Source organism: Papaver somniferum, unplaced genomic scaffold (assembly GCF_003573695.1).
Source record: "Papaver somniferum cultivar HN1 unplaced genomic scaffold, ASM357369v1 unplaced-scaffold_118, whole genome shotgun sequence".
Classification (NCBI taxonomy): Eukaryota; Viridiplantae; Streptophyta; class Magnoliopsida; order Ranunculales; family Papaveraceae; genus Papaver; species Papaver somniferum.
The window spans coordinates 15,701,504-15,707,380 of record NW_020620825.1 but is presented as its reverse complement, the minus strand read 5'-3'; positions in this window follow the sequence as shown (position 1 = coordinate 15,707,380).

Below are 5,877 nucleotides of genomic sequence, written 5' to 3'. Positions count from 1 at the left end.
CTTCTTCTCTCGATTTCTCTACAGCAGACAACAGCCGCCATAGCTTTTCTCTTGATTTCAGGTAGTGTGAAAGAAAGAAGAGCCAATGATGAGAAAAATGATTTTTCTCTGTAATTTAGGTCTTTTGTAGGAATTGAAACTGGATTTAACCACCCCAGAATGTAGGCACCCAGCAATCAGATTCAAGCTACCAATAGTGACAGCCAATAAACACAACTCAGCATGTTGTTCCGTAATCTCCGAGCTCCCCATCATGCTTGCATACGAACCGACGATTTCGCTTTTCTTTGAAATCTTCCACCAACAGCAGCCGCCTCTTATATCTCAGACCCACTTCTTCTCTTCAATTTCTCTTCATCACTAAAACAGTCGTGCTTTTCAGACAGATATTTGCATCATTAAAGCCGACATGCTTTTCAGACATAAATGAAGAAATAGAAGAAAATAATGAGAAATAATTTGTCTCCAACAGCAGTTGCGCATGAAATGACACTTTTGCTCCGTTTCTTCTTCTTTTGTTCCAAATGACTCCAAAGTACCTAAACACTCAAAAGCAAACATAAGATACATAATTTACAAGAAAACTTAGCAAAGAAAGCATAAATAATAGATAAATATTAAGGTGTTTTAGACACATATCATATGTTGAATCAATTTATGTTTACATGAGTCGTGTTTAGCATAACATATGTGTTTCGGGTTTTCAACTTTTTCTATTGGCACACATTAGTTAAAACCGATTCAACCTTTCTCTGGTAAAAGGTTACTTTTGTTGTTGTTCTTTTGTTCTTGCGAAAGGATGACAACACACTGGGACTGGAGGAGGGTTCTTACTTGAACTTGCTTTTAAAGATATATCTTTATGTGGAGAAGAGGCTGCGGAATTTGAGGTAACAAATTTTTTAGTTAATCGTTTTCCTTTATAAGAAAAGCCTGTTTATATTACATATATTTTTCTTTTGCTTAACAAAATTTCAGTACAATTGATATGTTCCATTATTGGGTACGGATGTGTGTGTGTGTGTGTGTGTGTGTGATTCAATTGTTTCCGGTTAAGAAAAACCGTGTCGATTTATTTGGCTTATTGTTTGGTGTCTTCTTTATTGTTGGGTATCAAGTGTTTTTTCTTAATGAAATTCGGTGCAATTGCGGTGCTATGATGTCTATGTTTGTTTTAATTGCTTCCGGTTAAGAAAATAATTGTGCAAGTCAATTTATTTTGGTTTGTATGTATTGTTTATGGCTTAACAAAATACGGGATCATTTGTTTATTCAAAATTGATTATGGATAAGAGAAACTAAGTTAATTCTGATCTTAGTTAGACTTATCAAATTGGAGGATTCGGTTATTCAAGTCTAATCGAATGCCCTGACAAGAAAAACTAGTTAACTAACCTAGTGTTTATCTTGTGTAAAGGGAAAGGTATAAGTTATTGTTTGAATAACTAGAACCCGACGAGAAAAATAAAGTTAATTTTTATCTTTATTTTGGTCTTATCGAATAAACCGGTTATGTATGCGTAAAACATTTTTTTTTTGACAATCGCAGTTGAACAAGGGAATTAAGTTTCCTAGTCTTTGTTAAACTATTAGGGAAAATTGATTCCGTAAATTGTTTCCTTGATAACATATTAAAACTAAATTACTTGTAGTTTCGATTTTAATATTAGTTATCTAACGGGTATGTGAAACCTTCGTGCTTAACTCTTATAGGTCGTTTACAAGTCTTTTAGATTTATAAGATCCTTTCGGTTTGTCCTTTATTTGCTTGAACCATTGTCATTTTTTGACAAAAAGTGGAAGAAATATATGGAGTAAACAAGTGATTTGCAATCACTAACGAAATGACAATTGTGCTTAAACGTTATATCTAACGAAAGAGTAAAGTATTGACTAAGGGGGTGAATATATCATATTGTTGTTGTAGTATTCTGACTACAAAAAGGGGAATAACAAAGATGTTCGGATAGAATATTTACCTAGCTTACCTTTAGGATGGGGTAAAAGCTTTTGTTATTCAAATGTCAACAACTGCATTTATTGATTGAATATATGCAGGTTATTGTGCTGTTGAAACTTGGGATCAAGCGTATGTAAAATGAATTCTTATGTAATTTGTTTATCCATATGTAATAAGAGTTTTGTTACTAAAACTGACAAAAGGGGAGATTGTTAGAGCATAGCTCAGTTGAGCTCACCAAATGTTGGTATGTCAAGTTTGGTTGTCATATTTTAGTGTGTCAAAACTCATGTAAAGTTGCTTGATTATATACTAGAGTTAACTTCGTTTAGGTTAGACTAGAAAGTCTAGGAATGTTGAGACATACAAGTATTACTCCGAAGACCCGAAGAAGGTGAAGAATTAGCGAACTACAATGACGACATCATCCTTCCACTTGAGGTTAATAATATTGAAAACATAACTGGGAAGCTGTATATATTTTACATATTATATAATACTCTAGTGATGTGACATGGTCATAATTGTATGATCATAGTACCTGGTATTCTCCATCTCTTCCTCGGTTGGCTCTCTCCTGACATATGGCAGTTTGATTGCACCGTCTTGGATCCAGACTTCCAGCAACTCAATCGGCTCTCCTATGGGTAGAGGAAAGTTTAAGACAGCCTGGTCATTTCTTGTCTTCTGATGTTGGGTCGGGGTTTGTGCATTTCGAGTTTGCTTATATTTCCTTAACGCTTTTGGAGGAGCTTGGGATGTTGGAGAAGCGTTCTTATGCTGTTGTGTATCGGCTTTCCTTTTGCTCCATTCAGCAACAAAATTCGTTGAAGGTTGGATTGGTTATTGATCAGGCGTCTGCTTCTATCTCGAGTTTCCCGTGGTTCCTCAGCTTTTGTAGTCTTTGCACTTTCCAGTAAGGCGGATGCAGTAGTTTCCGACTGTTTGGCTGTTTCATGAAGTTCTGAGAAAGTCTGGAATCAAAGATTTTCCAGTAAAGATTTGTAAACTGGGACCATTCCATTGATGCACAAGTCTACAAGTTGTTGTTCAGTGACATTTGGATCATGACAATCCAAAGCTTCGAATTTTTCACATAATCGTTCGGATGCTCATTTCTTAGAGAATAGATCGGTTGAACCTACCAAGCATTGGTATGTCAAGTTTGGTTGTAATATTTTAGTATCAAAACTCATCTAGAGTCGCTTGATTAACTAGAGTCAACTTCGTTTAGGTTAGACTAGAAAGTATAAGAATGTTGAGACATACAAGTATTACTCCGAAGATCTGAAGAATGAGAAGAAGTAACGACTACAACGACAACATCATCCTTCCACTTGAGGTTAGTAATACTGACTTGATCTAGTTTCCATTCCTAAGTATCTTTCAAGTCGTGTTATATTGAAAACATAACATGCGAAGCTGTATATATTGTATATAATACTCTACTGGTGATACTTGGTCATAACAATATGATAAACGTATCAAGGAAAAGATATTACGAAGTATAAACGTTTATCTTCTGGAACTTCGTAAATACGACGTTAACATAATCTATTGTATATAGTTATTTAATTATGTGTGCATTATATAGGTGTGCTTTCATCCTAGAAAACTACGTATCTTTACATTAGTTTAAGGAAGTAGATGTTTGAACTTGTTTTCATAATCGATAGGGAAACCATGGTTAGTCTTGTTATTCTTTGAATATCTTTTGGATGACCAATGGAAAATGACTATGGTAGATTCTATCTTAACTTTTTTGAGACTTGAGGTATAACTGGCCATGCCTATATAATATAGCTAGTTGTGATCGGTCATGAGATACATCGGAAATCAAGGTGTAACCGATCACAAGCTATATTGGAATGCAAGTTGTAACCAGCCACAAGTTACTTTGGGAACCAAGGTATAACTGGTCACAATATGAATTGGGAAGTTAGTTGTAGTCGGTCACAAGCTACCTTTGTGGAAGCAAGGTGTAACCGGTCGTAATATACTTTGAGAAGCAAGGTGTAACCGGTCACAAGCTACTTTGAGGAGCAAGGTGTAACCGACTACAACCTATATTGAGAATCATGTTATAACCGGTCACAACATATTTTGGAGTGATGGTTTAATCGGTTCCATGTACAAAACCAATATCCATGGTTCACATATTTTTTCATGGTGTGTGTGAATTAGGGTGTTGGGTTTGTAAAGATGATAAGCTTCGAGATGTCGACATATTTGAACATGTACATAAATCTTATCATTGTTCAAAGATATTCCTTGATGCTCAAGGTGATCTCTGGTCCAAAATATTGAAAAGCATTTAATTATGATTTTTATATGTTTTAATTACCAGCAATTAAAGCATATCTTCTGGAAAATATTATTTGTTAATGTTCTAGACTAATAATAGAAGTTTTCTATGAGAGCTTTCGGAAATATTGGATTAACATTAATTGAAAATAGTAAAACCGAATTTAGGTACTTTAATGCATATTTTGAGAATATTTTCAGTTTTGGAATTTCCTTGTTGTCCAAACAAACTTGGTCTACAAATACTTGAGTTTGTATTTCTTGAAATTATCCTAAGGGCAAGGAAAACTTCATTTTTTTTTCGTTTCTGGTGGAGTCGTCTATTCAGAGAGGAAAGTACCCTATTTAGGAGAAATCTCTTACGACCACTCATTTAAAGACTTCTGTGGGATCAAGAAGCTCTACGAGTACCATTGGTGGGAAACTAGATAATTGTAGTTTATTAGTTTTAGATTATTGATTTCATTTACTAACGGTTTTTGTAACTTTGACTGCACCTAGTTTGTTTATTCTTGAGAACCTTCTCTTCTAATATAAGGCTCACTCAAACTAGATCAAATTAGCGACGGGATATTCATAACCATCTTCAAATCGAAAGATATCTCGTGATAATCCATTGTTAACAGACTCCATTATGTGTGTGATTGATCACAAGAGGATTCAAGTGTTGTTGTGCAGGTTATTGAAGGAAATAAAATATTTGAAGGCGAAAAAAAATTCTTATTAGTTTTCGTATCTTGTGGATTTAGTGCACAAACCTTGATTGGATATGATCCAACTAGAATCGGTTTATCTTTGATAGACTTGATTGATTAATTGTGTGAGATCGACATCTCTCTATAGTTTTTCTTTGAGATCTATATTGATTGATTGCGAATCTATAGTTTAATTATTTTGGTAATGAAAAGATAGATTGATCTAACCATACAAAGAAGCTTATTAGATAAAATAGAAGATCCTTTGTTAATGACTCATTAATATCTTCTAGCAAGATTGATTAAAGTGGTTACCAAACAGACTTTTCCTTTGCTGTTTGGAATACAATCCAAAGGACTTTTTATTCACGTGCGTGACTCTAGAAGTCGAAGGCGTAGGGATACTGACGAAACTAAGTAGCTATGGGTAGTTTGCTTGGTCTCAACTATATGAAGTTGGTATTAGATTTTGTATAATGACTTAATTCTGAGAGTATTAAAAACTGGACTAGGTCCCGGTGTTTTTCTGAATTTGCGGTTTCCACGATAACAAAATCTTTTCGTGCCATTTACTTTATTATTCCACAATTATATTTGATTTATATAATTTAAAGTAAATTGCACTTGTACGTTAATTCTGTAACACTTGATATTGATCCTATAGAGTTTCGATTTAAAATTATACCTATTATCAAGTGCACACTTTTTTGTCGTATCGTCTCGATCTTGTATCAATAGTCAATCACATAAGTGATCTTGTTATTGTATTGTCTCAATATCGTATCTATATACGATCACATGAAGTATGAACCGAATATGTGTCTCGACTTTGTCCATAGACGATCACATTCGGTAAAAAGGACTTATAAGTGGACAATTAAAAGATTGTGGTGTATTTGGTTACCCTAGTCTTTCATC